A 26,439-nucleotide genomic window follows, 5' to 3' on the forward strand; every position below is an offset into this window, starting at 1 on the left:
CACTGATATGATCGACTCTTTCATGGACACGTATATTTGTTTGGTTATTAAGCGATTTAATTGTAATTAACGGAGCTAATTACACATGGACCGTAATTAGTAGGGTCACTAGTGGCCGACATGTCAGCAATATGCTTTACGCTTTGTAAAAGGTAGGGATAGATTTTCTCAGTACTAAAAGATTTGTAAAAAGAGCAACTTATAAACACATGTACATCTTTTGCTACAATAGCATATAATCAAGAAAGTACACGCACGAACATGATTAACATTAAATACCCGAGTTAAATACATGAAGATCCAATAATGTATTGTATTATCCTTTCTCTATTTCTTTTTCCTTCACTTGATGAAGTAGCAAAGTTTCGATAACAAACTATTCCCAATCAATATCAACATTCTTTGCTTTCCTTTTTCTCTTTAAAGATTTATCAGAGTTTTACACAATCGTCACCACTCTCATCAACACCATTTTCAGCCGTTGATGGCCGCCTTATATTCCCAATTCCCATCTTAACAGCCTTTATTTTTTCTTTTATCCTCTGTGTTTTCAAATCTCCCTTAACAAAAGATGAAGGCATAACATTCAATCCAACATCTTTTTCCAATATATGATCAAGAAAAATCTTCTTACTTAAATCTGATTTCCCACTCCAGTATTCACGCATATCCACAAACTAATCGGATCTTTTACTCCTTCGACCCTCTAACATAACCATTGATGCCTTCATATTACAATAATCATCCAAATACTTTAAGTAAATCTCAGATAAACATTCATGAGAAACATTAATCTTTTCAAGATCTTCAATTTCCCAATCATTTGAATCTTGTAAACAATCACTCACTAAAACTTCAAAATCCACGTCAATTTCTTCCAAACTCTCGTCTCCTTTCCACAATTACACATCGATTTCACCTCCATATATTGAATAACATTATGAACATTCTTCATAATATTCCTAACATTAATATCAATCCCCCATGGCAAATTCTCTCTACAACCTCAACCAACCTCTTCAAAAGCTCGTTATACCTCAACTTACACGTACCAACTACCACATTCAACAGACTAGCTAAATCTGCAATACTAATCTTAACGTCGTTAACTTCACAAACAAACACAATAACCGCCACAACAACTAGCACCGGCCTTCTCCTGGTCCTCACATACCACTTAATCATACATTTGTAAGTATTCGTCAAACATATCCGTTGTTGTACCGTAAGCCAATTGACGCATCGCGGATGTACATTTCTGTATCGTAGTAAAACGTAGTCGCCCAAGAGCATCACTTTTTTGTTTAAAGTAATGAAGTGGTAATGGACCGACATCGTAATTGATTATATAATTGACAGTACGCTTAAATAATCTACTACTCATTCTAAAACGTCTCCTGAATCTATTTTCAGGATAAGTTGGATTCTCTTGGAAGTAGTTTTTGTGTAGGTTTTGACCAGCAAGTTCACGATCTCTACGAATGTAAATTCGAGATTGTGGAACTCGTACATTGTTTGCAGCCTCTTCAGCTGCAGCCTCTTCATCATCTAATTCTTCGGCCATTTCTCCTAAAATATTCAATTCGTCTTCATCATCCGAATCTCATATATCAAAAAGTTTAAACAAAGCTTTTGCCATTGAATTTTTTGTAATTATAGAATTGGTATATTGAAGAAAGTGTGTGAAAAGTTAAGATGGGGATAGTGGTATTTATTAAAAAAAATAATAGTAAACAAAAAAATAATTCAAAATTGCTTAATGGCTATATAGCCGTTTCAACCTCCATGTGCCCACACTTAATTCGATAAATGCATTTTTGTCCTGTAACTCATTCTGATGGACTCATCACGCCGGCAACAAAAATGGCCCATCACGCCCCACAGAGGCGCGATGGGGGTGATTGTGGTGCTATAACGCTGCACTACTATCAGTCTTATGATCGTAAATATAAATATAAATATGAATGAGTATTTTGTACTTTTTATTTTGCAGCGACATGTTAATTCTAAGCAATTGTATGAGCTACCAAATGTGAAGCAATTAAGAATGATGCTTCGTGGTTCTTCATCAGTTGGATGAAACCTGAACCCAAGTGGCAAAACTGATGGAAAACCGTGTGTACTTTTAAATTTTATAAATGCAGCGGAACATTAAAATAAACATCTTTTATTTACTTTAAAATAAACATCATTTATTTTATTATAATAAACTTTCAAGTTAAAACATTCACACGATTAACGATCCCAACAAGATCCAATTACACCACTAATAATTGTCAAATAAATAAGTCACAAAGTGGAGTTTAGATATACCTTTAGCGAGCGATGCAAGAACGGTAGAAAGAACTCTCCTTGTCTAGGTTGAAACATATATTCAAAGTATATGAATATCTCTATGGTTGATCCACACAGCACATCGAACAACACCGATCAGATGCTAGTCCGTATAACCAAAAACAATATCCATATATCACATATATTTAATAGTTTGAAGAAGTAATAGTAAAAGAACCAAGATCAGATCTTGGTCTTTTAATTATCGAAAAGTTAACATGGAAAGAGTTGCTACTTGCGTAGCACCAACCAGAACACAACCTCCTTTTCTTTGTCAAAACTAATCATAAAATTGAAACCTTTTTAATTTGAGGTGTTGTGACAATTTTTTTTTTACAAAGAATAAAATTTCTTTTCTGTGACTTGCACACACACCCAACATCCCTTGTTATTCTTGTTATATAATATGCCGTAAGTATTTCCCATTTATTTTAATTATTGGTGATGTAACTAGTAAGTCAAAACATTGAATTATTGTTGTTGTGGAGTTGTCAAGAACCACCAACTCCAATACAGAATTTAAAAAAAAACAAACAATCTAGTTATTCTATTTAATCTCAAACAAAATAAGCATTATTCAATAATTGTATGGTTCAACAGCCCGTCTAATTAAACTATGCTTTTCGAACTATAGGTTATAATTATATATCAACAATATATAATAATTGGTGTCTAAATGCTAAAGTGTGTGACCCCATAGGCCTATATTAATCGGTAGTACAGATTTGTGATATGACGTGCACACTAAGTCAACAAACTCCCACTTGTGCATGTCATAACATCTAGAAAACTATACAGACATATATTGGCGCCTAGCAACACGTCAATGCCCCCGAAAATATACAAGTGTTTGTTTCAGCTAAACGAACTATTATTATTTAAAAAATAATAATTTAATGATTGAGTGTCTATCATCCCTTTATTACCGATACCTAGTTGACATGAGACATGGATCTAGTCATTCTCATTTGTCAACCAATTCTGTTTCTCGATCAAGAAAATTTGAATGTGATCACCAAGTTTAAATTGATCATCAATCAATATTGCTCGGATACAGCCATGTAGATATCCATTCATTTTCATCGAGGGGCCAGTGGTATCGTACTCTCACATAGAGGAATAAATTCCATTTTGATTACATGCGTTCGTCATGTGCTTCACATCATCCCCAATGATGGCCTTTATAACTACCTTGTTCAGGATAGCGTTTAACCATATCAAAGTATAATATGTCATACAATCGGAAATCAACATATAAATCTCAGGTCTAAGGACACAAAGACATAACCATTATGAGATTCACTATTGACGACGATCCATGTAGTGACATCTCATGATTGGGTCATTCCAATATTCATCATCAATGAATACATATGAATTTTGGCCGCAACTAGTTTACTATTTACCATCAATGAATAAAACCAAACATTCATAATAATCTTAATTCATGTTACTCCAATAACATGACTGATTATGGAGATTTATAATAATCAACAATTATTCATGGATTAAACATGTTAACATAGAACACAGCGATATAAATGAAAATGACCATACCAAGTATCTCAATTGATTAAGATAAAAATGCTTAATGTTCTAAAAATATCCAAATACTAAATTACATATGAACAAGATTAGTAGCTTAACGAAGTCCAATATTACTAGCATGATCATCATGCTGGTTGTGCATCAAGGGCTTCGTGAACGGTTCAGCCACGATATCATCTGTTTGAACCTTAAGAATACTAATATCATTCTTCTCAACGACTTCATGAATGTAGTCAAACTTTTGAAGAATGTGTCAGATGGATTAATGTATATGTGATTCTTTCGCAAGTATAATACGCGATGAACTATCACAATACATTATCATAGAAGATTTAATATTGGGAACTACTTCGAGTTCAACAATAAACTTCCTTATCCAGACAACTTTCTGAGCAGCATCTCAGGTAACAATGTATTCTGCTTTTGTTGTAGAGTGTGCAACAATGCTCTACTTTAAGCTCTCACAATTAACTGTCTCGTCCATCATGACAAAGACACAACCTGACTGCGATCGAGAATCAACTCGATCAGTTTGGAAACTAGCATATGTATTATAGTTAATACTTAACTCCTTTTTCCAAACCATCATAAACCAAGAACATATCTTCAGTACTCTACAAATACTTAAGAATATTCTTAACAACAATTCAATGTTCTTAACCTAGATTTTGTTGATAACAACTCGTCACTCAAAAATAACGAGACATCATTTTAGTACATAACATGGCATACATACTGGATCCTATAGCCGAAACATATGGGATACATTTCGTTCATCTTATCTCATCATGTGTGATAAGACTTTGAGACTTGCTCAAGGTTATTCCCTTTTGCACAGGCAATGCTCCAAGGTTGGAGTAATGCATGCTAAATCTCCGCAAGATAAGATATGTACATTAATTCAAAACAATAAGCCATTTAAATCTATTTATATAGATCATGATTCCAAGTATATAAGTAGTTTCTCCAAGATCATTTATGAAAAACATTTTCAGGCCAAGACTTGACATCTTGCAAGTTGAAATATTATTTCCAATAAACAGTATGTCATCAACATACAGGATCAAGAAGACCACTTTGCTCCCACTAGATTTAATGTAAACACAGAGCTCATCTTGTTTTTGAGGAAAAACTAAACTCTTTGATATTCTCATCAAACTTAAGATTCTAGCTCATGAATGCTTGCTTTAATCCATAAATGGATTTTAGAAGCTTGCACACTTTAATAGGATGCTTAGGATATATAGATCCTTTCGGCTGAACCATATATACGTCCTCGCTTAGGTAGCCATTTAGAAAAGAGATTATGATATCCATTTACCATACTTCATAATCATGAAAAGTAGCTATGGCAATAAGTATCCTAATTTATAAAGCTCGCGATCAGCGGAAAAGTTTCATCATAACCTTTTGCTACAAATCGAGCTTTAAAAGTGTTTACATTACCGTCCATGCTAGTCTTCTCTTTGAAGACTCATTTACACCCCATTGTCTTACAATTGGGTGGAAGATCAATTAAGTCACATACTTGATTATCTTTCATGGACTGCATATTTGCATTCATAGTATCTCGCCATTTTTAAGATTCGTGATCTTATATGGCCTCAGGTAGCTAGAGGGTTCATAATCCTCTAGGTGAGGTGTAATGACCCGGAATTTTCTGACCAAATTATACTTATGAGATTAATATTTACATAAATTAAACCATACCAACATGATAAGCAATCCAAATTGTTGAGACTTGTGTTTTTGAAAAGAGTTTTACACAACGTTTGACCGTCCAATATGACCGATGATATCACGAACTATATAACATACGATAATTATACGTTTGTGTATATATATGTATTTATATATATTTAACATGATCTAAGGATGGTTTAACATCTCATTGTGTACTAATGACAATGAGTTATAAGTATATTTTGAAACTACTAACTTAAGTTTTCAAAACGATAACTATACGTAACATTCTTTGATATATATACTTATAATCTATAATGCTTATACATGTATCGTATATATAATTTATTTAATTACTTTTAAGGACTTAAATACATAAAACAATATAAGTATATTCACAAAAGATAGCTATATTTGAATTCTCGTTCCGTTTCCTCAAGATTTCTATACGTATATCTAGGGTATATGTACCCGTATCATACCCAGCTTCTATATGTATTTACTATTGGTATATACACATCAAATCAACATCCTAATCAACATTATTACTGCCCTAGATATGAGGTAACTAGAATTTGTCAAGTAGTATGAATTATTAGTAAGCAAACAAAATTAGGAATCCTTTTCTTTCTTTATAAACTAAAAACGTTTTTATAAATGAACACCATTTCTTCACTCCATTTTCTCATACCTACACCCTCATTTCTCTCTCAAAATACTACTAACTTCATACTTGATCATCTCCAAACATTTTCCCATCATTTAGCTTCAATTATAAGCCTTAAACACCATAAGAAAACTCTTTCAAGAACATATCAAAATAACCACCCATTTGAAGAAGTTTACTTCCAGCCTTTTGATCTAACTCCACTACTCTTTGATTCCAATATTATTTCTTATCTTTTGCAGTAACTTTGTCCAAGTAACTTGAGGTAGTAACCTTGTTCATAATCTTATTCAATTCATATTCATATAGCTATCTTATTTTGTGGTATAAAATTTTAACAACAAGAACATAGTTTGAATGATTTCAAACTTGTTCGCAAACTAAATAGATCCTTCTAACTTGACTTTTAAAACACTTCAAGACCTGTAATATATCATAATGATATGCTAACCTAACAAGATATAACTTGGTTTTACAAAGAACATCTTAAAAACTGAATCTACGTCGTCGGAGTGCAACCTGGGACTGTTTTGGGTTGGATAATTAAAAACCATCTTGAACTTTGAATTGGAAGTTCATGTTCTGTAAAAATGATATTTCTTATGAATATGTTAACACATAAAAATTTCATGGTTTAACTCAAAGTGTAAGTATTTTTAGAAAAATGATCATTAAATGTTGTTTTTATGATGGAAAATGATCACTTTCATAAGTTTCACCAAAGTTTGACCTATAACCTATGATTTCGAATACAAACTAAGGTATTTTCAGTTCATATTCTTAAAATTTGACTCGATCCAAGGAAGTGGCAAGTTGAACCAACAAAAACGGAGTTGTAATGAAAAAACTACGACTAAAACAAGATTGGGTATCCGAAGCTAGTTTAGCTACGAAAATATTTGGAGAAAAAGTAAATTAATCATATCTTTTCTAATTAATGTGATATTTTATATATAATTACTTATGAGTTGATTTTATATATTTCAGGACCACCCGTAAACAACACGAGAAGATTAATCACAAGACCTCATGATTGTACGCAACACGGCATTTGACAACACGGTACTTTATGTACGCAACACGTCATTTGACAACATGGTACCATGGGTCGAGATTAATTCTGATCAATACGAATACGATGGGGTCTTTATTTATTTTATTTAAGCAACTAATTGTGGACCACTAACATCGGACTGCTAACTACGGATTAAGAAAATATTAAAAGTATTAAAAGTATATATATATGTAACGATTACTTAAAAAGAAAATATGTTGATATATTATATATATGGTTAGGTTCGTGATATCTATCGGAGACCAAGTCGAATTAAATACCTTCAAGTCAAAAGTGAGTTTCATTTGCTCCCTTTTTAATTGCTTTTGCAATATATATTTTTGGGCTGAGAATACATGCGCTGCTTTTATAAATGTTTACAAAATAGACACAAGTACTTAAAAATATATTCTACGTTGAGTTGTACCACTGGCATATTTTCCTGTAGCTTGGTAACTACTATTTACATGGGTATTGTAAACGCGAATCCTGTTGATAGATCTATCGGGCCTGACAACCCCAATCGGACTGGACGACCAGTATTCAACGGTTGCACAGTACTTCGTTTTGGTGACTACACTTGGTACGGTGTAGTGAGATTTCATAATAAAGGGAATATGCGACGTTGATTAAATGTTAAGTATGGTTTCCAAGTGCTCAACCACTTAGAATGCTTTACATACACTTGCGAGTGTATTATGTTTATGATTATGAAATCTTGTGGTCTATTAACATATTGAAATGATTGTTATGATAAACCTATGAACTCACCAACCTTTTGGTTGACACTTTAAAGCATGTTTATTCTCAGGTACGAATTAAGTCTTCCGCTGTGCATTTGCTCAATATAAGGACATTACTTGGAGCCGATCATCGCAATGGGACCAAATGTTGATGACTTCGTCCAGGTGGATTAGGACGGGTCCTTTCAGTTGGTATCAGAGCGGTGGTCGTAGCGAACCAGGTCTTGCATTAGTGTGTCTAACTAGTAGTTGTTAGGATGCATTAATGAGTCTGGACTTCGACCGTGTCTACATGTCAAAAGTTTTGCTTATAATTTCTAGTCGAAAATCATCTGCTTATCATCCTTAGGAAATTACCTGCTTATCATTCATAAGTCTAGACACGTTTTACTGCATTTACTGCATTGATAGTGTATAGACGAATTCTTATCTTAGCATATCTGTTATTGCGAACTTTGACTGATATCTTTTCAAATATTCTCCGTAATTTACAGGATTTTGGTATTATATATACATATGTAAATTATGTATTGAAGAGTACCAAATCTAACTCCTATAATCTATTCCATACCAAAAATTCATTTTCCCCATTATACAAGATGGATTCCGCATCTAGTTCGAATTCTTCAGATTCCGACAGTTATGCCGATATGGATTTCCATTCGGGCTCCGAAAGCAGCGTCACCGGAATGGATCAACCAATTTCCCATCATCTATTCTGGATGAATTGGGGATGGGTTCGTAATATACTAAATCACTGGAGACAAGAAGAAGGTGATCCATTCCATCCACCAAATTGCCCTCTCTGCGATGAACCTGAAGCACTTATCGGCGAACCTATTCGAAACACCATTTTCTCTCTCATTTCTAGAGTATCTCATCACGATTATATACTATCCCATATTACAAATCTTGTTCATTCGCTCGCTCCAACCGCCAATCATCCCGGTGTACTAGCAGAAGTTAACGAACTTCGCGCTCGGGTGACGGCTTTGGAGAACATGGTGCGAAGGTTGCAAACACCAGCAGCATAATCAGCACCACCATCAATAACATCAACAATACCATCATCACCACTAACAAACAACATCCGCATCACACGTCTCGACATCATAATCTGTCCCACAAACATCAACATCATACGCACCATAGATACCAAGGAGTACCAACAATAATGAACGATGAAGTATTGATCCATAACTTCATTGATATTCTGCGAAGAATATGTGGTTTCAAAAAGTTTTAGAGATTTCTTATTCTAGCTCAAACCAAAAAGCAAATGAGATTAATATCATATTAACTCATTAAATTCATGATTTCATCTGAAGAAAATATATATGTATATATGTTTTCATAAAGATTGTAATTAACAGTTCTTTTGTACAAAATATTAATGGTGAATTTTTTTTTTAACGGGTAGGTAATACCCGAGGAATAATTAGATTTCATCTTAATAAGTTACATTGTACATTCGTCGAAGCTAATTCAACAGTCATTTACTATCTTGCTTACAACCACCGATATACGTATCCGTTCACCGCAGAATAACCATTTTCATTCAATTTCATATTTGGATTTTGACTTCCCAGAATTCAACAAGTGGCATATGAAGAAAACATATGACAAAATAAAATCTGTTAGAAACAAACAAATTAACTATGAAAATTTTTGTTAAGAATCCACGCTAACTGTTCCAGCTAACTGTTCCTAGCTAACTGATTACATTTTATTTATCGCAGTTTATTTATCGCAATTTAATTATCGCACTTTTATTTATCGTCATTTAATTTCTGTAATTATTTTACGCACTTTAAATATCGGGACACGTATACAATGTTTTGACATATCATATCGACGCATCTATATATATTATTTGGAATCACCATAGACACTCTATATGCAGTAATGATCGAGTTCTCTATACAGGGTTGAGGTTGATTCTACAATAATATATATAGTTTGAGTTGTGATCGAGTCTGAGAGGTATACGGGACACGACACGTATTAATTAATTCGTATATTATATATTAAACTATATATGAATTATTGGACTGTTACTGTGGACTATCGACTGTGGACTAATGACATTGGACAATTAAAATGAATTAAAATATTGATTATAACATATGAAACTAAACATTTCTTCAAGATTGCCACTTGATTTCATCTTAAACCTCATTGTATCTCGACGATTACAATCAGCGTTCAAATCTATCATGATTCTTAAAAACACCTCAATCGAGAGGATAAACCAACCGCACTTCATCTACGGAAGAAAAGATTGATGCATATAGTTATGCACCTGAAAAACCCTCGGAAACTGAGTAAACGTTTGACACGTATCTGTTCTAGTTCCTTTGACATTGTTATTACCGAAGATCGTTTTGCAATCCCTTTCCAAAGTAGCTAATTTTGTCACAGCTCCAGCAAGTTAACTCTGACTTTTCATCCGAAACAACTTTATTATAACCGCGATATATATGCGTACTCTTTATTGTTACTGGGGAACCTTTTATATTCCACAATATTACCATCAGCGATTAATCATTCTAAAAACACAATTCTCCTGAAACTACCTCGGTTTGATAACCGATGACCCAGATCAGTTAACTTTGAAAATGCTGACGAAGCAGCATGTTGTAGATGATCTTAATGGCCAAAAGTTTGATGATAAAGAAAGGAGTGTTAGGAACGCTCGATAGAAAATTTAGTACCGAATAGCGGATTATGTGAAACTATGAAGAAAGTCGTGGACAAATCACAAAGAATAAGTTTGCCTTCAAAGAATCCAAATGATTCTGTGCCTGCTGAAATCGTTAGCAAACATCTTATTTCTCATTCTAAACTTTCACAGACAAATCTTCTTCATCATCCATTGATATTAGAAATTCTAAGATATTCTCGTATGTTCTATTATAAATATCCTCCATATTTCTGGAGATATTTTCACAACTATTCTTATCTGAGATCATTTATCTCCCCGTAATATCTGCAACATAAAAGAAACTGTGTTAGTTTCTAAATTCTGAAACCTTCGAGTTTAAAATATGAATATTTTGAAGTAGTGTTGGGAACTGAAGCATGGATTAGTTTAATATAATGACACTTGATCAACGTCATTATATTACAGTAAGTCATACTGAGTTTCTAATGAAGCATGATGATTCACAGTACCGTCATCATGTGCCATTTACACGACTCTTACATTCTATCTAATCTCTAAACATATCAAGAGAATATTTTTCTGGATGACTCGGTCTTCTCCAGGGTATTCTGGTAATTTAACAAATCAAAATCGTTCTATTACCATTTTCTTCTTAGAGCATTAGCTATGTTCATTCTGAATTTCATATCTACGAATTCCGGACCATTACTCGCTTGACTCGAAGTCGGGAAGAGAAAACGAAAGATGAAGCTCCGAAAAATAATGAAGAATATAAACTTCGATAATAACCCCGAAATTACAAACCGTGTATATCGATGCAGATAGCAATATAGAGATACGGGAGAATTAGAAACACTATAAACACAAGAGTATAGTAGAAGTAAATAGATTCTTCTGGTGGTAAATGAAAAAGAAGAATGACAGATATAAAAGTTAGGAGTATATCAAGAATCAGGACTGGATGGAGCATATTGATGAATGCTTTAAAGTAAGAATCAAGGGAGAAAGAATAGAAGGTGTGAGTCGTGGAAAATAAGGAAACGAAGGGATGAATTTATAGTGAAATATCCGACAGAGCAATCGAAACAGATTATTGCATATAATCAAAGAAGATCCTGATTTCCTTAATCACCAAAGAACCAAATCTTATTACGTAAGATTCTCTTTAAATCCCTTAAATCCCGGAAATCAATCATAACTACGTCATCGGTTAAGAAGAATATATTTTACTCATCTCACTCTTTTACGATAGTCTCATTTATATTCTTCGCATAATCGAATCGTTTTATCTACATTACTCAATGATGATAAAACTTCATTATCACCTTATATTTGTCATGAAAACCTTCTTATTGTTATCCATAACAACCTCTATCAAATTTCGGGGACGAAATTTCTTTAACGGGTAGGTACTGTAATGACCCGGAATTTTCTAACCAAATTATACTTATGAGATTAATATTTACATAAATTAAACCATACCAACATGATAAGCAATCCAAATTGTTGAGACTTGTGTTTTTGAAAAGAGTTTTACACAACGTTTGACCGTCCAATATGACCGATGATATCACGAACTATATAACATACGATAATTATACGTTTGTGTATATATATGTATTTATATATATTTAACATGATCTAAGGATGGTTTAACATCTCATTGTGTACTAATGACAATGAGTTATAAGTATATTTTGAAACTACTAACTTAAGTTTTCAAAACGATAACTATACGTAACATTCTTTGATATATATACTTATAATCTATAATGCTTATACATGTATCGTATATATAATTTATTTAATTACTTTTTAAGGACTTAAATACATAAAACAATATAAGTATATTCACAAAAGATAGCTATATTTGAATTCTCGTTCCGTTTCCTCAAGATTTCTATACGTATATCTAGGGTATATGTACTCGTATCATACCCAGCTTCTATATGTATTTACTATTGGTATATACACATCAAATCAATATCCTAATCAACATTATTACTGCCCTAGATATGAGGTAACTAGAATTTGTCAAGTAGTATGAATTATTAGTAAGAAAACAAAATTAGGAATCCTTTTCTTTCTTTATAAACTAAAAACGTTTTTATAAATGAACACCATTTCTTCACTCCATTTTCTCATACCTACACCCTAATTTCTCTCTCAAAATACTCCTAACTTCATACTTGATCATCTCCAAACATTTTCCCATCATTTAGCTTCAATTACAAGCCTTAAACACCATAAGAAAACTCTTTCAAGAACATATCAAAATAACCACCCATTTGAAGAAGTTTACTTCCAGCCTTTTGATCTAACTCCACTACTCTTTGATTCCAAGATTATTTCTTATCTTTTGCAGTAACTTTGTCCAAGTAACTTGAGGTAGTAACCTTGTTCATAATCTTATTCAATTCATATTCATATAGCTATCTTATTTTGTGGTATAAAATTTTAACAACAAGAACATAGTTTGAATGATTTCAAACTTGTTCGCAAACTAAATAGATCCTTCTAACTTGACTTTTAAAACACTTCAAGACCTGTAATATATCATAATGATATGCTAACCTAACAAGATATAACTTGGTTTTACAAAGAACATCTTAAAAACTGAATCTACGTCGTCGGAGTGCAACCTGGGACTGTTTTGGGTTGGATAATTAAAAACCATCTTGAACTTTGAATTGGAAGTTCATGTTCTGGAAAAATGATATTTCTTATGAATATGTTAACACATAAAAATTTCATGGTTTAACTCAAAGTGTAAGTATTTTTAGAAAAATGATCATTAAATGTTGTTTTTATGATGGAAAATGATCACTTTCATAAGTTTCACCAAAGTTTGACCTATAACCTATGATTTCGAATACAAACTAAGGTATTTTCAGTTCATATTCTTAAAATTTGACTCGATCCAAGGAAGTGGCAAGTTGAACCAACAAAAACGGAGTTGTAATGAAAAAACTACGACTAAAACAAGATTGGGTATCCGAAGCTAGTTTAGCTACGAAAATATTTGGAGAAAAAGTAAATTAATCATATCTTTTCTAATTAATATGATATTTTATATATAATTACTTATGAGTTGATTTTATATATTTCAGGACCACCCGTAAACAACACGAGAAGATTAATCATAAGACCTCATGATTGTACGCAACACGGCATTTGACAACACGGTACTTTATGTACGCAACACGTCATTTGACAACATGGTACCATGGGTCGAGATTAATTCTGAACAATACGAATACGATGGGGTCTTTATTTATTTTATTTAAGCAACTAATTGTGGACCACTAACATCGGACTGCTAACTACGGATTAAGAAAATATTAAAAGTATTAAAAGTATATATATATGTAACGATTACTTAAAAAGAAAATATGTTGATATATTATATATATGGTTAGGTTCGTGATATCTATCGGAGACCAAGTCGAATTAAATACCTTCAAGGCAAAAGTGAGTTTCATTTGCTCCCTTTTTAATTGCTTTTGCAATATATATTTTTGGGCTGAGAATACATGCGCTGCTTTTATAAATGTTTACAAAATAGACACAAGTACTTAAAAATATATTCTACGTTGAGTTGTACCACTGGCATATTTCCCTGTAGCTTGGTAACTACTATTTACATGGGTATTGTAAACGCGAATCCTGTTGATAGATCTATCGGGCCTGACAACCCCAATCGGACTGGACGACCAGTATTCAACGGTTGCACAGTACTTCGTTTTGGTGACTACACTTGGTACGGTGTAGTGAGATTTCATAATAAAGGGAATATGCGACGTTGATTAAATGTTAAGTATGGTTGCCAAGTGCTCAACCACTTAGAATGCTTTACATACACTTGCGAGTGTATTATGTTTATGATTATGAAATCTTGTGGTCTATTAACATATTGAAATGATTGTTATGATAAACCTATGAACTCACCAACCTTTTGGTTGACACTTTAAAGCATGTTTATTCTCAGGTACGAATTAAGTCTTCCGCTGTGCATTTGCTCAATATAAGGACATTACTTGGAGCCGATCATCGCAATGGGACCAAATGTTGATGACTTCGTCCAGGTGGATTAGGACGGGTCCTTTCATGAGGTTCATCTGATTTAATCATATAATCAAACCTCTTATACCGATGACGAGTTCTACCAGACCTATGAAGTTCAAGTGCAACACGTTCTGACTCACCAATAATGCGCTCAGATTCAACGTGTGGATTACTAGTGCTTATAGAAGGTATGTTACTTTGTGGTTCTTGAATTTCTTCAAGATCTACTTTACTCCCACTAAATTCTTATAAGATAAAATCTATTTATAAGAACTTAGTAGACCAATAAATAAACACGTTGTGTTTCAGTTTGGCAATAAAAGTAGTAACCCATTATTTCCTTTGGGTATCACAAAAGTGACATTGATACTTTTGGGTTTTGTTTAAAGTGTCACATTTCACATACACTTCGCAATCTCAGACTTTCAAATAAGACAACTTGGGAATCTTCCCATGTCATACTTCATATGGTGTCTTTTCTACCTTCTTGGTTGGAACCATATTGAGTATGCCTGCAGCAAACTCTAATGCATAACCCCAAAAAGATGATGGTAGAGTAGTCAGACTCATCGTAGATCAAACCATATCAAGTAAAGTTCGATTCCTCCATTCAGACTCACCATTGAGTAGTGATGTGTGAGATGGAGTGAATTGTAAGAAAATCCCACAATTCTACAGGTGGTCCAAAAACTCTTGACTCATATACTAGTTCATCCATCAGAGTGAAGTGATTTAATGATATTTCCAAGCTGACTCTTTACTTTATTTTGAAAGACTTTTGAACATTTAAAAAACTTCATGTTTATGTTTCAGCAATTAAAACATAACCATATCTACTATAACCATCGGTTATTGTAACAAAGTAAGACTTACCATTTCTAGACATTGTTCTAAAGGGCCACATACATCAATATGTATTAGTCCTAAAAGATATGTAGCTCTTTCACCTAAGTTGGAGAAATGAGCTTTTGTCATCCGTTTACATAAACATTACTCGCATACATAAAATGACTCAAAACCATTTGATTCCAAAAGTCCATAAGAATGGAGTTTTGAAATGCAATGTTTATATGACCAAGATGACAATATCGTAGATAGGTCTTATTTAAGCGTTGCTTGAATTGCTTGGCAGTACAGGTATACATAGAATTCTCATTTGAAATCACACCATGCATATCAATTTCAAAAATACCATCACTTGGATAGGCATTAAGATAAAAAATATTATCCTTAGAAATTGAAATATCAAAGTGCATAAATGCAATAATAACATTGTTTCAATAAAACAATAAGACAACTTGGAAGAGTAAGCTCATAGTGACCAATGGCTTCAATCGAAGCTTGATTCCCATTGCCCACTCGCAACTCCAGTGTGCCTTTCTTCAGTCTATTACTTCTTCTCATTCCTTTCATATTGTTACAGGTGTGAAGGCCACAACCGATTAACAAAGATCCAGGAATCACTAGAAAAAGTATATAACTGTATATGAAATATACCTGATTTTGCTATTCTTACCAGCATTGCCTTTGCTCAGCTCAGATTGGTAGATAGGACAACTTCCTTCTCCAATTGCCAACCTTTCCACAATGGAAACATTCAATGTCTTTTGTTGGGCTTTCTTTCTTGGAAGGTGGAATAATTTTCTTGACAAATGATTTGCCATTTTCCTTCCACAAAGTATTCGGCTTATTCTTTTTCACCATTTTATCCTACTTTTCCTACTCATCGAACAACTTTCGATAAGCATTTTGCTGAGCAGTAGGAGCTGCGCAAACAGGAGGATCGGATAAGGGTTCTAATTTTGTTCAACTTCCATTCAGGCTTGAGAAACAGTTCTCAGGTTGCATTGCCAGTCTAGGAAGTTTGAACATTGAGTTTATCCTTCTCCAACAAAGAAGGAAGTGTGTTTTGGTTTACGTTTTGATTATTTGACATCTACAACAGATATAAGATTCAATTTAGTATTTTCGATATTAAGCTTTAATAAATTAACTACCCTAGTTTTTATAATATTTTTAAAAACAATTAATTTACGAAAGCCTAAGATCCACATAGAGGTTCCATAGCCACATCTGTTGATCGGCTAGCAGTTATGGAGTCTATTGGTAGGTAGCGGGTACCAATTGCATTACAAGTGCAACTCTTAGATCTTTATGGGACCTTGAGATATGTGTAGTCCAACAAACCATTATTATCTATTGGCATGTTTGTCCCATCCTTGCCTCGAACTCAGGTCTCACCGTGAACACGATTAAGTCGTCCAATTTGGAAACAGTGGAAATTCACGCTAGTCTCACTAGATCGAAAAATCCACCTCATGGCTATAATTCAACCTAGTCTCACTAGATCAGAAAAATAACGAGGAGTGTTTGCAAGCACATTGGATGGCATGACTTAAATTTGATGGGTATTTTTAAAAATTTGTGTTAACGAATAATGCATGCACACAATATTCGTTACACCTTTTGTTAAAAATCAATTTAACCAATTATATATGTCGATCGTGTATTATGCGTGCAGTTTGTTATTTAATTTCTAGTATAAAAAATAACAAATACACAAACTTGTATCGTTTTAAAACAGTTTTAAAAGGTGTCGCCCATATATATTATTTGAGTTTCAAAAAAACATTTAACTTTAAACTCGTTAGAGTTTAACTTTTTAAAATCATCAATTTTAATATTTGAAACTCATTACTAGTTTTATTTGATGTTTTCATCAAAAACATTTATCATATATATTATAATCAACAATTAAATATAAATGTGTAAAATAAAACACAACCATGCATACACACACACATACATAGCCTAGCCCAAAAATCCTATGCTTGATCCCATGAGCCGACATGGGATCAAGAGGTCAAACTAAGGGTAATATCGTAGCTCCCACTTAATTCAAGAATCAAGTGAAAACTTGACAAACGCCATCATTGTCAACTTGACCTGTTCGCCATCTTCTAAGTCAAACTCCATGTTGTATCTTTATCTTCAATCTTCATCTTGTTACATTTATTTAAGTTTAAAAATACAACTAAACTAGTACTTTTACAAATTGAAATAAACTTAAATACAATACTATGAAAATGAAAAATAAATATAATACAACTTTGGCTTCAAAATGGCCTTTCAATAAATCAATAACCAACATGGCTTAAAATCGCCATGACTAACAATCATAACATTCACATATAGTCAAACACATAGGTCGGGGCATTACGGGCTATGTATGCAATCGCAATTTTAATAACTACATTATTAAAAATCTACATATGGCTTGTCTATGGTTACAATGCATGTGTATAACCATGGAAATAAACACTCAACAATTATAACAATTATTCAAGCCATAATAATTAAATCTATAATTTAAAGTAGTGATATTCTTTCAATTATATTTATGCGTCGTGAGGTTAAGTCTAGATCAACCAAGTTGACTTTAAAAACCAAAAAGGTTTTGACTTTCACCAATACACCACAAAGCTAAATCTAAAGAAAATCACGCGACAATTAAGATGTTGTAAAAGCGGCTCGGATACCACTGATGGAAAACCGTGTGTACTTTTAAATTTTATAAACGCAATGGAACATTAAAATAAACATCTTTTATTTACTTTAAAATAAACATCATTTATTTTATTATAATAAACTTTCAAGTTAAAACATTCACACGATTAATGATCCCAACAAAATCCAATTACACCACTAATAATTGTCAAATAAATAAGTCATAAAGTGGAGTTTAGATATACCTTTAGCGAGCGATGCAAGAACGGTAGAAAGAACTCTCATTGTCTAGGTTGAAACATATATTCAATGTATATGAATATCTCTATGATTGATCCACACAGCACATCGAACAACACCGATCGAATGCTAGTCCGTATAACCCAAAACAATATCCATATATCATATATATTTAATAGTTTGAAGAAGTAATAGTAAAAGAACCAAGATCAGATCTTGGTCTTTTAATTATCGAAAAGTTAACATGGAAAGAGTTGCTACTTGCGTAGCACCAACCAGAACACAGCCTCCTTTTCTTTGTCAAAACTAATCATAAAATTGAAACCTTTTTAATTTGAGGTGTTGTGACAATTTTTTTTACAAAGAATAAAATTTCTTTTCTGTGACTTGCACAAACACCCAACATCCCTTGTTATTCTTGTTATATAATATGCCGTAAGTATGTCCCATTTATTTTAATTATTGGTGATGCAACTAGCAAGTCAAAACATTGAATTATTGTTGTTGTGGAGTTGTCAAGAACCACCAACTCCAATACAGAATTTAAAAAAACAAACATTCTAGTTATTCTATGTAATCTCAAACAAAATAAGCATTATTCAATAATTGTATGGTTCAACAGCCCGCCTAATTAAACTATGCTTTTCGAACTATAGGTTATAATTATATATCAACAATATATAATAATTGGTGTCTAAATGCTAAAGTGTGTGACCCATAGGCCTATATATAATCGGTAGTACAGATTTGTAATATGACGTGCACACCAAGTCAACAAAAACCACCTGCACCATTTTGTTGGTCTAAATCATCAACACCATTTGAACTACCATTGCATGTGGCACCAAGTTCACAAAGAATTTCTTCAATACCAATCATCATGAATATTTTATTTTATATATTTATATGGCTTAGATTAGAGAAAGAAAGAATATTACTGTGAAAGTATTTGGACCACCCGGTAAGTAGAAAATTTCTTTTAAAAAATAAAATAAAAATTAAAAATAAAATTGAGACAACATAAAAATGGTAAAATCAAATTTCCATTGACTTTAAGAGAAAAGCTCATATTTAGTAGAAAAGTTCATATTTAATAGAAAAACTCTATTTGTTCAAAAGAGCTTAAAGCTTTTAGACATAAAATAGCTAAAAGTTAACTAGCATTTAGCTTTTAACTTATAACTTTTTGTAATTTTATACTCTTATTTTAACAAATTTAGCTACTCTACCAAACACAAAATATATCTAAAAAACTAATAGCTACCAACTAAAAGTTAAAGTTAAAAGCTAAAAGATACCAGCTAATTTTGTCAAATATACCGTCATGTATAACACAACTTATTATTTTATTCTTTTTTTATTTGGTAGTTCTTATACTTCATAATTTTTGTGTAATCTCTAAAGTCCGTTATAAAATTCAAAAACAAACTCAATTCAAATAGCAAACTTTAACATCAATTAAATACAAACAATTGGTGCACTTCAAATCAAGGTGGCATTATTTTGATGTTGCACGTTTCATTTTCGAAAAAAAAGGTACATAAATGCAAAAACTTTTTAATTACATGATTTGTAAGCATTTAAAAGTAACAAATTATATATTAATGTTATTTAGTGCTCATATTATTGCAAAACAAAAGTTAAACCTATCAAAATTCATGTTAAATTGTAATTATATATACAATTTAACATATTTATAAATATATGTACACACGTGAACATGATATTATTTATTTGATTATAAAACTAAATTATATATTTTTTTAAGAAAACTTTATGTTCTATTTTAATCTCTTTCAACATTTATATGTGATAGTGAGGACCCAATGTAATTGTCACTCTTTCGCAGTGTTGTAAAAGTCGGCCGACTTGGCCGACGCATCGGCCGATGCGTCGTTTTTTTGGGTTCTCCGTCCCGTTTTTTCTGAAAACGACTCAAAAGACGGTCAAAGCTAAAAGTTCGGTCAAAGACGGTCAAAGTTGGTCAAAAAGGTCAAAATCATTCAAATTTTTGTCAGGATATGATATGTTTTAAAATTAGGGTACGTTTTCATTTTTTGGGCCGCTCTTTTCTCTGTGTCCTTACTGATTATATACTCGGTAATATTAATTAAGTTTGAAGTTTGATTGTATTTAATTTCAAGTTCTTATTTAAGAAATTTATGGTACAGAATCAACTATTTTATACATATATAAATATATATTTAAGAAATTATCAATAAAGTCAACGTTGGTCAACGACCGATGCGTCCCCGATGCGTCCCCGACTCGGCCGACGCGTCTTTTTTAGGTCTCGACAGATGCATCCCCGACTCGCGATTTTTACAACCTTGCTCTTTCGAAAGCAATTGTTGCTAGGGATGACTTCAGGTCATCGATTCACCTTGAATTGAAGAAGAATAGCCTACTTTCATATTGACTTCAGGATTTCATTAGCTCCTTCAAAACGAGATTAACTATTTCAGTTCGTTGGGTCCTATTAATTATCTATGAACTCCCATTCTCAAACCTGCCCCTTGCTTTCGATATATGGCTCGTCACACATGAATTTTACTCGTTAGTGGGGACTCAATGTAGTTGTTGCTAGAGAATTTTCTCTGCGAATAAAAAAATATTTATATGTGATTTATTTACTTATATGTGAAAATCCTTATTATTTAGGAGTAGTTTTTCACAATTAGTATTTTTCTATTCTCAATGTTTTGTTGTCATTAGAAAATATATTTATATATTTATTTAATTTAATATTTATGTGTATGCTTATATTTATTTATAATTATAATAATAAAAAATTAATAATATAAAAAATATTTGTATTTATATTAGTATTTTTCACAATTAGTATTTTTCTATTCTCAATGTTTTGTTGTTATTAGAAAATATATTTATATATTTATTTAATTTAATATTTATGTATATGCTTATATTATTTTTAATTATAATAATATAAAAAATATTTGTATTTATATTTATTAATATTAATATTTAAATATTAATCAATATAAATAATTAATAATATGAGTTTGGCTAACTTTTGCTCTAACAATAAACGATAACGATCATTAAATAAGCTTAGAGTTTTCATTTATTACATAAAATTAATTTATTAAATTCATTCATTTCCATATATACATAATTATTAATTATGAGAGGAATATTTATTTAAATTTTTAATTTAAGTTGAGATCTAAGAGATAAATATCAGCCCTTAGATCTATTGCAGATGATTTATCATCACCTTTAAATTGTGGGGAACTGCAAAAGTACGTTCATGTTCTTCATCACCTTCAAATTGTGAATTCTTTTCATGATGATTTTTACAATGTATTGAGATGAAATACATTATCTATATCATAATCCTAAACCTCGTTCATCATCAAATTGAATCCACAACAACAAATTTGAAGCTATTTGATTCGTATTCTTCGTTCTTCAAAAAGTCAAGGTGATTAGGTCTTCGGATCAATCAGGAACGATTTAAGAAAATGTGAAAATGTAGAAGTGCTCACAATCTCATCGTAAAACTATCTGCAAAATCTCAGTTTCTAAATTGAAGAAACGAATTCGAATTTTAAGGTCAATGGTTCGAGAAAAAAGTCAATTGTTTGTGTTCATCATTAAATTCATGAATTGTGACGACCCGGAGATTTTCGACCAAATTTAAACTTTATTCTTATATCATTTCGATATGATAAGCAAAGATTATTTAACTGAGTCTTCAAATTTTATTAACTGTTTACATGAATGCATTTACCTTGACTATTTCGACGATTCACGAACAATTGTTGTGTATATATATATATATATTGTAAAAATAAATATAAATCATACCTAATAATTTGAATTAATACAATACAATATAATTATTTGAACTGAAAATGTCAAAGTAATATATAGAATGATCAAACTGCTATTAAAATGAATATATATATATATATATATATATATATATATATATATATATATATATATATATATATATATATATATATATGTAAATATGATTTGTATGAATAATTGATGACCCTATATATATTGAAATATATATAAAATGTATAAATATTAAACATTCAATAAAGAATATATATTATATGATCATTAAATATTACATAGTTAATAATAAATAATAACTTAAAACATAATTGTTATGTTAATACTATTATGAGTACTTTTATTATTATTATCAATACTGATATTAATATTAATATCTGTAACAACCCTCACTTTTCGACTTCTAAATTACTGAATTAACCCTAGGGTTATATGTCTGACTATATGTATTAAGGGTTGTTATATACAATTAAATATTGACTGAATAGTAATTTTTAGTCAACAATGTACGCTTAAATAAATAATATATTATTAATTTATATAATTTGACATAATTTAACTAAGTATATAAACTTTGTATCACTTTTATTATTTAGTTAATGTATTATATATTTAACTATATAATAAATCCAATTATATATAAATGTAATAATATTTACAAACTTACTAAAACTATAGTTTAATAATTAAAATCATAATTATTATTAAAAATACAAAATACCGAATTATTTATTATTTTTATGCAAAATTTGTATTTATTAATTAAATAAAACAAAAATAAAAAAATAAAAATAAAATATTATTGACAAATATTCTTGGAAAAGCATTAAATTAATTTGTTTATTTATATAAAAAAATCCTTAAAATAAATGAAAAAAATTAAATAAATAAATAAATAAATAAATTACTTTTTAATTAAAAATTGTAATGGAAAAACTACTTTTATTATTTTATTTTGTGCATTATCCCATGACCTAACATTTAATATTTTTTAATTTTAAAATCCCATTAAGAATTAAAATATTTCTTTTTATTTTAATTATTTTATTCTTTTTACCTAATTTTTTCATATATAAATACCCCTCATTTCTCATTCAAACTCACACCAAAATTTCTCTCATTCTCTCTTTGAAGAATTACTACTAGTAAGTATTCTTTTCTTACTTTTTATTTTTTTACTTTTTACTTTTTACTTTTTACTTCGGTTATTATTTTTACCGAAACATGTAAATAATGTTATAAATTATATGCAATTAAAAATAAAATAAATAACATGTATACACTATTACTATTACTAGCACCTATAACCTACTACTTATATTGTAACATAAAAACATTTTGGGATATGTATTAGAGATGTATAGATCTTCGAACTTTCTTGACGAATGGCTTCTATGAGATTCTAGGCAGAGGGTTTGGATTTCCGATTTAAAGGGTCCTATGGCTCAAGCCCCTAGATCTAAATTAGCCATTCGAAGGGAAAGGGGTGATTGGAAGCTTATCTAATACGACAAGTATCCTAAAATGGAAAACACTGATAAAAGTAGAAACTCTCTAGTCATAGAAACTTAGTAAAATAAGAAACTTTCTAAAAATGAAAACTTTATAAAAATAGTAACTTACTAGGAATAGAAACTTAGTAAAACAAACTATACTTAAACACATACTTAAACTTAAACATGGGCAAAACACTTAACTACTCTTAAATGTCAATAGGTTGATTTTCCTGCTCACTCGTTCAACTCTTTATTCCAAGGAATAACTCTCTCTACTTACTAAGGTGAATTCATAGCCCCTCTTTAATTGCTAGCAAACTTACTTACTTTTACTTGGGGTGAGACACATGCTGTTTTTACTTTTTACACTTTAGACACAAGTACCAAACTGTTAAACTATGCTATACCCGGCTATGTCCGACTAAGTCCCTACAGTGATATTTTTAATTGCTGCGGCATGCTTAATTATTGGGGGTAGGCTTATCGGGAGTAACGTCTCCGATACATTTGACCAAGTCATTGTATTACTTAATAATGAAATTAAACCGACAAGGACAGACACAACTTGTCATGGGGCAAACTTGAACGTTTAGTCTAAATTTCACGCATTGGCATAACTTTTTGATCCTACGGGAGATCAACTTTACAAACTAAATCTTGTGGTCTAAAACAACGACAAACTTTTTGTTAAACCTATGAACTTCACTCAACCTTTTGGTTGACACTTTAGCATGTTTTGTCTCAGGTGCTGTTTGATTCAAGCTTACTTATCTACTGCTTATGTGATGCTACTTGGACATAGGATCAAGAGATATCGCATTTATTACTTCTGCATGTGAACATTTATGATATTGTTATTCCTGTCATTGTAACGACATTTCATTTTCCGCTGCGTACTCATTAAAGTTAAATTCATCATTTAGTATTGTTCTCGTTTATTATAATATGTTGGTATGTTTTGATATTAGTGACATTCCTTCCAGACCCTATTGGGAGGACGTTACAGATTGGTATCAGAGCATAACCAGGCTGTTATAGAGAACCATGATTGCATTTTTATGTGTGCCTTACTTGTTAGCTAGGGTGCCTTAGCAATCTAGGAAACTATAACCTTTCCTGCCTTAGAATTAAAGCACTTAGGATTGCCCCATAATCTTAACGATTATGCTTAAAGATTCTAATCAAAATATCTTTCCTAATGTTAGAATGTCTAATTATCATCAAACGACCAAAATGAATCTTTTCAAGCCAACCGAAAAAGATACTGAAAGGTCTTCCACAGAAAGACCAGTCCAAAGTCCACCTTATGACTTTGGTGGTCCTCCCTCACCAAATTATAGCCCAAATACTACTCTAAAGTTACATGGGTCTCCTGAATATTATCCAACCCCAAGGAATAAAGACAAGTGGAAATGTCTTGAAGAAACTGGGCCGTCAAAGAAAAGATCCCGATCTCCTTCCTTCGATGAAGTTGATGCCAAGTACAAGCTCATGAATCTGCGAAAAACTACCGATGACCTTATTCGCCATATTGCAAGGATCGATGCTCAAATGAAGGAAAAAGACCTAGCGATCAAGAAGCTCATGGAGGAAAATGCTGAGCTAAAGAAAGAGATTATATACATACATTTGTTTTATCCCATGACTGATATGGACTTTTGTTTGCACCCTTACAAGAAATGCCCGATGGGGGAAGCAATATCTCTCCTACCTAAGAGAAGATGTTGACTTTAGATTGAAGATGGAGAAAAACCGCGTGAATAATCAACTTTCTATGAGGGACCACAAGTACCATGTAATCAACAATGATGTTTCCAATCTTTATGATAACATCGAGTATCTTTATGAGGAACAAAAGGAGAAGAACGACAAGTTTGAGAAGTTTATGAAGGAGGTTGAGGACGAGAAGAAGAAATATGAAGACTACTTCAATCTTAATATTTCCTAGTTATTTTCTATCTATGCAAAGGCTAGGCCTTAAACTATTTCTATCCCAGAATCGTGTAATAAGAAGGCTTGTTTAAAGCCTTGTTCTTAATAAAATAAAGTGTTTCGTTTATATCATATTCATCTTTATTCCACTTATTTTTTTTTTTCAAACTTATGACCTATCAAGTTTATCAAACTTCTATATGTTATTGAAGATAACGGTTCGTCCACAAGCTCCTGCTACTACTTCAAACACTCACGTATCTTATGCCTTTATGCATCGGTTTGCGAACCGGAAAATATTATTGGGTTATCACAGTATACGAATTGAAATTCTTTAATCAATATCTGGTTACAAATCTCAACACGTCATACCACCATTATTACATAAATGGATGACACATCATATCTTATCATATATTATCATGTCTATAAACTTTGTCTACCACTTATCCTAAATTTCCTCCGTAAATTACGGAAATCTTTTTGCTATAAATACGTATTCAAGGAGATGAATATATCATTCGGTATTCAATACCCATTTCATATCAAACCCTATTCCAAACATATAATATGAATTTCTCAAACTCTTCAAGCTCCCACGGCAGTGTAACCGGAACAAACGAACCAATCAGCCATCATCTATTCTGGATGAATTGGGGATGGGTTCGTAGCCG

The 26,439-nt window shown here is 31.6% G+C and overlaps 1 pseudogene; it reads right to left on the reverse strand.

The window, feature by feature from the left end:
* Positions 1 to 271: 271 nt before the first annotated feature.
* Positions 272 to 1,564, reverse strand: LOC139864612 (plant-specific TFIIB-related protein PTF2-like; annotated as a pseudogene).
* Between the last annotated feature and the right edge of the window lie 24,875 nt (positions 1,565 to 26,439).

Source organism: Rutidosis leptorrhynchoides, chromosome 8 (assembly GCF_046630445.1).
Source record: "Rutidosis leptorrhynchoides isolate AG116_Rl617_1_P2 chromosome 8, CSIRO_AGI_Rlap_v1, whole genome shotgun sequence".
Taxonomy (NCBI): domain Eukaryota; kingdom Viridiplantae; phylum Streptophyta; class Magnoliopsida; order Asterales; family Asteraceae; genus Rutidosis; species Rutidosis leptorrhynchoides.